This window comes from Apis cerana, linkage group LG1, assembly GCF_029169275.1.
Source record: "Apis cerana isolate GH-2021 linkage group LG1, AcerK_1.0, whole genome shotgun sequence".
NCBI lineage: Eukaryota > Metazoa > Arthropoda > Insecta > Hymenoptera > Apidae > Apis > Apis cerana.
In genome coordinates, this window is record NC_083852.1 from 384,944 (window position 1) to 395,592 (window position 10,649).

General features: G+C 41.2%; 1 protein-coding gene across 16 annotated transcripts in view; it reads left to right on the top strand.

Annotated features, from left to right (window-relative positions):
- Nucleotides 1–10,649, top strand: part of LOC107992715 (E3 ubiquitin-protein ligase MYCBP2) — a 175,394-nt gene that overhangs the window by 129,932 nt on the left and 34,813 nt on the right. The window lies entirely within an intron of this gene.

Here is a 10,649-nt window from a genome sequence, read left to right on the forward strand (position 1 = left end):
GAATTGTTTCACCTCTTTTTCTCGTTGAAAAAAAAAATTTTATTATTTTTCAACTCTTAAAATTAGTTCGTACGTTTCGTAAATCTTCTTCTTCTCCTTTGTATCGCAAGAAAGGTGAGAGATTTTATTTTAGAAAATAGCGCAACGCGTGAGAAATAAAGCGCGATCGATAAACGTGCAAAATTAGAATACGCGAAACGTATTTTATCGCGTTAAATGTCGAAGCAACGAATAAGTATCTTGTGCGAGCCGATACCAAAGGTTGTTTCCACGTGGATAAATCGGCACACGACTCCACTTCGATACTTCGACATTTTGCGAAGAGAAAACAGAAACGTGCAGCGTAATTTTTTTTTTTTTTTTTACATATTGTATTTTATATGAATTTTTCAATATGACAAAAGCGGGGCAAAGGTGCATGATGGTGCCTCTTCCGAAACCATCGATTCGCCTATTGTCACTTTTTTTTTTTTTTTTAATTAAAATTCAAATAATTGAAATTCCATGGAAACGCGTTCTCTCTCGTTCGGTATCAATAGAAACATTTCCGGGGCGACAAGCTCGTGACAGCGTGTATGTATATTAGATTTTCATTTTTCACGCGTGCGGTGGCCGGTCGATGTCCGTCGAGTATTTCCGTATCTCTCCGCATTCAGAAGTAATCCGCAGCTTCGAACGGAAATACAAATAATCAGTTTATCACGAATTCAATAAAGATCGTTAATATTTATAATACATGCTCGTATTTGATATTGAATCGGCATCGCTTTTAAACAACAAACGGGATATCGAAAAACTTTTCAATCGTACGTTCTATCGAGTTTCTTTTCTTCAAAGCGATCTATAAATTTATACAACATTTCTTCCCGAGTTTAAAGAGAAGTTATTGTCGAAACGCATAGGAAAAGAAAGAAGAAGAAAAAAATTTCGATTCATCAATCGCAGGATAATCTAAAACTTGGATTTTTCAATAACGATGATTGAACGATTGTTACGAAAAAGATTTTCGACGTTGATTTCAATACAGCTACGTCCTACCACTTAATTTTAATAATAACGCGATACTAACTTTTTCAAAGGTAAAAGAAAGTAGCGAATTCATTCCGTCAGGAGGGATAAAAGAAATAACGAGGAAATTTTTTTAAGCGACTGATTAAAATCCTACCTAAATTTATATAGCGAAGAAATTGGAGAAATTATGTCTATTCCGGCAATCATTATGCGGCGGTATTTTGTTGAAAAAAAAGAAAAACTCGCGAGACGCGAGTGTGGCAAACGGTCGCGTATTTATCTTTGGTTCGTTTCGCCGACTGTTCAAAAGTTGATGAAAACAGAGTTTTGGGAGGTGAACCGGGGACGCGGTAAACGAATATAATCGTTGGCCACGGTGCGGCCTATTTTGCGAGCCGCGAAAACGAGCCAAGACACGGGAGGGGGCGCATCAATATGCGCGGGCAGGGAATTCGTCGAATCGCGATGGAAATCGGTCGAAATATCCCCGTGAAAAAAAAGAAAAATTGGCGACCAGCCGCAATTTTTCGCCCGCTGCTGCCTCCATTATGCATCCGTGATAAAAAGTATTAATATTTGACGTTTCGGTCTCCGTCTTTTTTCGCTTCTGCTATTTTTTTTTTTTCCATACACGCTTTAATTATCGTTTTTATCATTGGATATAAAAAGATATATATATATATGTGCGTCTTTTTTAAATGTATTACCTAATATAAAAGATACGATGAAAAATGTAAATCGAGCGATTAAGTTTATTTAACGATTTTCCGATTATTTTTTTTTTTCACGACAAATGCACATTTGAAATTGTTTCATTAATAATGAAATTAACCGAGCATGATGGAAAAAATTTGACGGGAATTTAGTTACGAGTTTAATTAGCGGATGATCGATGAAATCTCGATTTATAGAACTACATTGGAAACGTTGGAATTATTCCCAATTGCACGTGATTATTCTTTTCTGATATGGTCAAAAGAATATTTATTTATTTAACTTTCTTTTTGTCAGTTTCATATTCCGAGAATATAATTATAATTTCATTGCTCGGTATTATTGTATTCCGTTTTCACAAACGTTCATTCATTTTAAGAAACATCCATTTTATTTGAACCATCATATACGAAAAATCTTTCCACGAAACGCGATAATCTCTATCTAATCTCCATCATATCAATTCGAAACGTATTCATTTATACATTCATCGTGTCATTTCCATCGGACTAATCCTACATCGCGATTTACACGGTTATTTATCATTTAATTCATCCGGTAACCGGCCTGCTCGCATTTCTTAAAGACAAATGTCTGAAACGGCATTTATCGCCGGTGACCCGCTCGCCCTTTGACCTGCGATTTCCTCTGACGATTCTTATTCCGAGAATCGGTCGGCGCTACCGGCTGCATCGTGTTGCCATCTAGCCAGCCGGCATTAAACTCTCCGTCACGAACTTTTCTTTATTCCCCCGCTCCATCGATACCTCGTGGCCACGAAACAAACGCGTACGTACCGCGCTTGGCCGACCAGTTGATCGACAGGATCTTGAGATTATATCGCGGCAGGAAAATGTTTTTCACGTTCCTTTTCGAGTCGCTTCCAAATGTTGCAATAAATTGATATTGCAAATAGCTTTTCCTAGCTACCGTCTCTTTTATAAACTTGGACAATACTTGTTTCTCGCTTCAAGGATTTTATAAAGATTTTTCTCTACAACTTTTTAAAAAGGAGAAGCGCGAAAGATTAAGATGCAAGTTTGAAGTGTCGCGAAAATTCTCGCAAGATTTTTTTTTCTTTTTTTTTCTCAGTAGCTCAGTTTTCGCGAAATTCTTGAAAAGCATCGTCCCGAAACGTTTCGAGTAGATGCGAGCAGGCGGTGGTAATTTCGATATCACGACAATTTATTTCGATTCACTGAATTACATTCGATTACGGCGATTTATACGATGTATAAAACGATCGTTTCTTCGGGTGGCCGCTGTTTATTCGTCAAAATACGGCCCCGTGATTGCGCCCCGGTTAACAATTCGGGACGAAGGCTTTATCGAACGCCTTATTGGTGCAATCTGGAGTGACCTTGACTCGTTTCCAGCACGACAATTTCGGCGACCGACGCGTTCTACGCGTATTCGATGTCGTTCATCCAACGATATTTCTCGAGACTCCAATTTATCACCGTCCACGTTACATTTCTCCTTTCCATCCTTTTGCTTCTCGTGTTCCATTATATTCGCGTCGAATTTATCACATCTCGCACAATTTATTTGCGAGAAATATTGAAAAAAAGAATAATACAAATAAAAGTCACTTTTCTCTCTCTTTTTTTTTATCGAATGAAATGCGAATAAAGTGGAAATGGAGATCGATGATTTGGAGGCGACGAAAGAATAAGAAGCGCGAAGACAAAAAGGCGACCAGTCACGGGACGAATTAAGTTCTCAGCTCAACTCGATTCAGAGATCGCTTCCGCCACGATGATCTCATCCCTCCTCCTACAATTTGATCGGGATGCGCATGCTGCTATTAGAGGGAATTACTCCTCTTTCCGCCTTGGAAAGTCTATTAAAGACACAATAGTCGTCGCATCGTGGTCTTCGCAGACCGTTCCTTCCCATTTTATCGCCCTTGTCCTTCGCCCTGTACACTCACGCCCAATTCGTTCTCTGGTGTGTATCGTTTCAAATTCTTATATCTTTAACGTCGACAAATAAACGTTACGTTATAAAATTCCACGATTCTCTTTGTATAAAACTTCTTCTATACGATCGATCCTAATCGCCGCGTCAATGGCAGACTGGACGATGCAAGCGGCATTTCTTGAATCGTTTAACGAGTCTCGTCCCAATTAATATCGTGTTTCACGCCATTTAAGACAATTTCGGACACGGTCTAGCACATTCTGCACGTAAAACGTTGATTCTTACGCGTGTTAAATTCTTCAACGTCGGTCGAAAACGATCCATTGCTTCTCGAATTCTTCATTCGAAGAGCGCGTCTTCTTTATCGTGATTGGTGGCTCTCCCCGTCCCCCTCTCGAAATTTGTGAAGTGTCGAGCAAAGTGGATCGACTCGAGCGTGGTTAAATCGGCCGCGATCTTTTTCCAACCTCGAAGGCGTTTCATTAAAGTCGATTTTATCGGTGTAATCGGCGACATTACGTAAGGAATGGGTCGGCTCTTGGTGGAAGGCTATTAAGATCGTTTCTGGTGGAAATCGAGTGGCTCGATAACTCTTTCGAGCCCCTCTCGACGGAACGGCCGATAACTCTCTGCGACCATCAGGCCGATCAATCAATGCATGGCTTTCCATCGTTATCGAAATCGTGCGAAGAATGTTGCGTTTGTGTGTGTCTTCGTCAAAAATTATTGTCGTTTATTTTTTTTTTTTTTATGAAATTCTTCTCCCCTCCCCATTTTCTTCTTCATTCTTTCGGAGACGGGAGAAAAAGAAAAACAGATTTTCCGAGATTCACACATTGGATCGATATTGGAAGAATTAATTCTATCACAGGATCATTTCACTCGATTCTTGTCACTTCGACTCGTATCAAGATCTGAGATTCTTTTATGAACATTTATGATTGCGCTCGAAACTGTTATCCTATTCAGATTACGCTCGTTCTTGGTGTATTATGACAAATTGGTCTGATTTTAATATCAAATGTGACCCCGCGAATAAAAGAGGAAAAATATTATACGGAATTTAAGTATCGGATAAAAAGGAAGGGAAGAGGGGAAGTAAAAAGTTTTAACCAATGAATTATTTTCAAGAAATATTTCTTCCAATTTTTATTTCTATCGTTGCATTTCGTTAATTTCCGAAACATCGTTCGTATCTTTCATCTCTTAACGTTGAAAACGTTTAACGAGTTGAAAATGCTTTTCACTCTCTCTCTCTCTCTCTCTCTCTTTTCGCATTCTTTTCTATCGCTTTGGATTCCTCGCGTAACTCTTTCAATTCCCACGAAGTCTATCGAGAAACGAAGAAAGATTTAAAATAGCTTCTTTCTTCGAGTTAATTCTTAATTCCAGATTTTAACGAGCCGATCACGTATTCGGAATTTGTAGACAACCGCTTGGGTGGGTGATAGATTTCCTCCACGTTTCCCTTTTTCATTATTTATAAATTGTGTGAAAATGGGTAAAGAGAGAGGAATAAAAATCGTGTAAACATTTTTTGTAATTCTTCGAGGTAAAAAAATCCTACGACCAGTTTTTACGTTTTAGAAAAAAGAAAGTTTCTTCCCAAAGAAATGGCCGTAGCTAAAAGGCAAATCCCTCCCCCGGTTTCTTTACGCTTGTTTACAGCGACCGAGAAATCTCCGTTTCCTCTGGTTCGCTAACGCTTCCAAGAGGATGATAGTTGTCCCCTTCTTTACCTCGTGGACGTGGTGTTCGGTTGGTTTCGTTTTAACGAAGTAATATAATCGCGTTGAAAGAACGCGATGCCATGCGAGCCTGAAAATTGCATTTTCGCGCGAGTATGCGGTTCCCAGCACCGGCTCCCTCGACAACGAAGAATTTCTCGCCCGAAAACAAACCCAAACGTAATTGGAGCTCATTAACGCGTTTATTCGTAACTGCAATTTCTTCCCGCGTCTCCTTCCATCCTTGGAAATAATCGATCTCCTCTCCTTTCTCCTAAATCGAGTATCAAGCGAAATAAGCCGAGATAAGGCGTTAAGAGAGCAAGCAAGAAGATTTAATAAGTATGAAACCGCAAGATGGCATTTTTTTGATATATATACATATACGCAGAGGATAAAGTATAGGCGAAATTACCGTCTTGATTTACATCGATATTATCCGGGAGAAAAATGGGGTGAATAAAAGTTGAAAATGATGGTAGCTTGGAATCTAAATCAAATCTTTCCGTCTTTCTTTCGAATTATAATCGATAAGCTTCGAATTTTCGCGATGATAAGAAGAAAATAGAATTTAGTTATTTATTTATTTCTCCTTCTTTTTCGTCGTTTGGCCGCGATGAACATGGCGCGCTTTGGACACCCTTCGATCCTCGACCCCGAACCGATCAGTGTTCTAGACTTTCCGGAAGTCTTCCCGCCCTCGAGGACACCCACCCTCCTGATCTTCCGGTTTAAGATAATCCTCGCAACACGGTTTGAATTATAGAACGGATTAGACTCGTTACGATTTAACGCGTTTCGAACGAGGGAGGGTTAATGAAAATTAAGAGAAATATTGGACGTTAACGATCGTTTGTCGCGACGAGGCCTCGCCCTTTGTCGGACGGAAGTTTTAAGAGAATTAATTATCGAGGAGAAGATGGGGGTGAAATGGAAATAGATAATAGGCGAGGAGATTGAATCGCGAGGTGTCGGATCGGGATGAAAAGCGAAATGAAAAAGCGAAATTCTATTCTCATTTAAGGGACTAAACGAATTACACGGGCTGGCCAACAATAAGATTCTGTTCGCGGGTTTCGTTTTATTGGACCGTTAAACGACGTAACGAGCTTTCTTTCCTGAACGATCCTGAATTCCGTTCCAATTCGATCAGCTTATTAAACAGCGATGGGGCAAGTCGATATTTAAGGAATTTCAATATACACGAAATTCCATCCCTCCGGTAAACTTCGTTTTAATGGAAAAATTCGAATTAGGTCACGGTGGATTGAAATATTCGTCGGATTATACCAAAGTAATTAGCTATCTCTGTCGTGTATTTCTCAGTTGAATCGATCGAGAAGAAATTTTTTTCTCTCTCTCTCTCTCTCTCTCTTTTCCTTTTTTCTTTTCTTCGCTTATAAACGATACGACATTTCGAAAGGCGACATCGATACGATGGTATTTGATTTTTTTTTTTTTTTCTTTTTCAACAGGGTGTATCGCGCGTGTGAGAGAGAAGAAAGAAAACTCGGTATAGAATTGGTGGATCGTTAAGTGTCTGTTGGAAACAGGAGGGTGAGAGAATGCAGTTTTCTGCATTCGTCCGAAAGGCGACGTGCAACGCGGGCGTATGAAACGGCCCTTCTGCCACCGCCATACACCATACGCTATTAATATCATAGGGTATATTTAGATTTCATTGGGGAAGAGAGAGCGAGATCACGAGTTGCTCGGCCGATACGCCGTCTGTAAAGTGCGCGAGAGCCCGCCAATGAATCGCAATAAAGGAATTCGCTTCTTTGTCGATACGATACAACCTCGAGATTCTTCTTCTTCTTTTTTTTTTTTTTTTTTTAATTGGAAAGAAAAGGAAACAAACGAAGAGCCTCCAAAAAATCTTCGCGCTCATATATTTATCCATTCGTTGGTTTCTTTTGGTACAAGTTATATCGTTTCGATGAGCGAGTTATCGTAAGTGCCAATTATGCCAATATAATAAGAAAATATATATCGCAAAATTTGACGACGATGAACGAGTGAAGATAAAAAAAAAATTGTACTCGTAGAAAGCTTGTTATCGACATTGGCCCTGGATTTTGTGCGCAAAGTGCGTAATCGTGGTCTCTGTCGATGAACCTCGACGAATGGAACGGGTCGAGGATCGGGACGCATTATTTTTAGATTTTCGAACCGTACCTAACGAACATCTTTTTCTGCTTCATATTTATAATTATCGCGAGCAAAGTTTTCGCGTTCATCTGCGACATCCTGTTTCTCGAATCTCGCTTTTTTCTCTCTTTTCCCTCGCGCATTGCTCGGGCAATCGTCGCAACACGCGACTGGCAAACGTACCTTCTTCCGTGAACGGTGGCGACTCTTTACCATTCCTTCGATCAACTCGCATTTCTTCGAATGGAATTTTAAAGGAAACCCGAGATGCGAATACAGTAATAAAAGATTTCCACGAAATGCGAGAGTTGGCAATTCTTCGACGATAAGTTTTAGTCGATTGAGATCGATCCTCTTGAAGGGGGGACGTGCGTTTAAAAGGAAAAGTTTTCTTATCGAAAACGAAAGAATCGTACACCTAAACCTATATAAAGATATTTGGCTTAAAGGTCCATTAGGACGGCGGTCTAATATCCTGGCAACACGTGACACGCTATTACCTCGTGTGGAACACTCGGTGGATATTAAGAACGAGCTATTCGATATAGGACCGTGACGAAATAGGAACACGTAGGAACGGAAAGTTTGGCCGTCGGTTCGTCGATCGGGGCCGGCGTGTCATCCGATCGTCTACATTTCCGATACACATTTTCCCATAAAATTTGAAACGACTACATAAATTACGCGTAAAATCTACGTAAAATTTACGTAAAGCGATATTTTCCGAGGAATAAGAAAAAGAAAAAAAAATGGAGCTCAATGAAACAAAAGATAGGACGGATTAAAGTTAACGAATGTTCATACTTTTAATTCATTAGTGACGTAACGCCAATTAATTTTAGTAAGAAAATTATCCTAATTGAACGGTTAATAATAAAGTGCATCGCGCACCGACACTTTCTACGCCGTTGTTAATTGCATAATATTATTTCTAATTATCCTTATTCCGTCTCTAACAATTCCCCGTTATGAAGGAATTTCTAAACCAAATAATAATAATAATAATAATACAAGAAAACGTTCGATTTAAATAATATTAAATAATCGATTGGAATAATAAATTTCGTATTCGCGTAATAAAATTTACTTATCGTGCTTGGTGTATTTACTCCTATATTTCGAATGCTTCTTCGCACCGAGCCCACCCTTCTTACTTTTCAATCCCAACGAGTTATTCCACGCGATCATTTCCATTACCCACGCACCGCGATTTAAACGAACACGACCGGCTTGCCCACGAAACAAACTTCCAGGAGGCGTTCGCGCCCCCATCACGGTGCCGGGCTACTACGAAACTAATCTCGGAGCCGGTGGTCGCCATCGGAAGGCGGAAGGGATCCAGGTGGTCGAGAAACAATATCGCGCGATATTACTAGCTGACGCGTCGCGGAATATATTAGATCCGGTCCAATTACAATGTCCCGATACGTTCTATCCCTACGTAAGCTGTTTTCGCACACTCTCTCCTCTCTCCCTCTCTCTTTCCCCTCGCCACGAAATGGAAAACGCGTTTACGTTCTAAGCCGGGGCTTAATATAAGCCGTTGACCGGCTCCGCCAGTGATTTCGATGTTACGATAGCCTGGCTGGCCGGCCAAGTGATCCTCGATCGATTTTCCCCTCCCCTCTCCTCCGGCCGATCTCCGACTCGCGGAGATTAGGTCAGGGACCAGAGAAACGGGTTAGGCCGTGGTAAGTACACAACCTACTACACGAGCGTATCCCAGTGATGAGATGATTGGCCCGCTAATGAAACCTGATAGAGAACCCACCACTGGCTGCCTCGTTGCGGATTATTCCGCCGGTGTAACGCGATGGATCGTGGCCGGTGATCCCGTGTGCTACACTTCCGGCTAGACTGCAACCACCTTCCCTCTCTTCCCTATCCTTCTTGTCTGCGAGAGATCGAAACATCATTTGTAACACGCGTTTCACTCTTCTTTTCTTTTCTTCTCTTTTCTTTTTTTTTTAGATGATTCGTAGATTTTGACGAGCGGAAGCGGAGCGAGCTCTTTGAGGGAATAGAAAGTGCAGAGGATCGAGTTTCTTTTTTCTTTCTCGAGATACGCTTGTTCTCCTTGCGTGTAATTAATTACCATACGAAATTTGATGGTTAAATCGTTGCGGGACGGGGAAGGGGCGGAGGGGTGAAGCCAATCGATCCTATAATCCCGCGATTTTTCCGTTTTTCGGGGAGGGAGAAAGGTCGTTGGAGAAAAATCCGAGCGCCTTATCTGAGAAATGGGGGCTCGTAAAGAATCGGGAGGAGCGAGATAGGATGATCGGCCGGTATATAAATCGACTCGGTATCGCGACGTCGGCCCGTCGACAAAGTGGCGAGTGATAAAACGCGGACCCGAGAGACCTTTTGAACAGAACGTTTCGAGATCGGTCGTGGGAGAAATTTCGCGTTTATTTTCCTACGGTACGGAGGAGATCTCTGGCGATCGTTCGATAAAACGTTTTCACGCTACATTGTCCCTAATAGCAGGGGGAGGGAGGAGGTGGGTCCGTTCAATTTCGAGGGTGGCCGACTTTCCGTGATTTCCGCGGGAATTTCGCTCGTCTAATTTCGCTCGGACGCGTTTCACGAATATCGGGTCGTCGTTATCGAAACCTTGAAGCGATATATTTTCATATCGTTAATCGAATAATTCGATCGTACGAAAAGAAGTTTGACGGAAGTTTAATATTCTTTTTTCCTTTTTTTGCATCGTACACGTAATCGAAAAAGTAGCGTATAACAATTTTCTAGAGAAAAGATTTCTAGAGAACGATATAAAATTAATTTCCCGGCGTACACGTAGCTCGAGGTTTCGTTGCTTGATATTTCTCTCGGCCATCCTCGCGAAACAGAATTTTCCCCGATGTTACTCCCCCGTGCTCTTCCTTTTCGTCGAAACTTTTCTGCTTTTCACCGGCGATCAGAACGGAAAGAAAGAAGAGGACGAGAAAGAGAGAGAAAAGAAGGGGGGGCGAGAGAGGGAAGGAAACACAGGATGAAAGAGACAAGGAGAGAGGCAACAGCCGTTTGAACATCAACAGCTGCATCCCAGCCCGCCCCAGCTAGCCGCCTCCTCTATTTGCTCCTCTTGCATTCTTCGTGGAATAGTTTGGTCTCGCC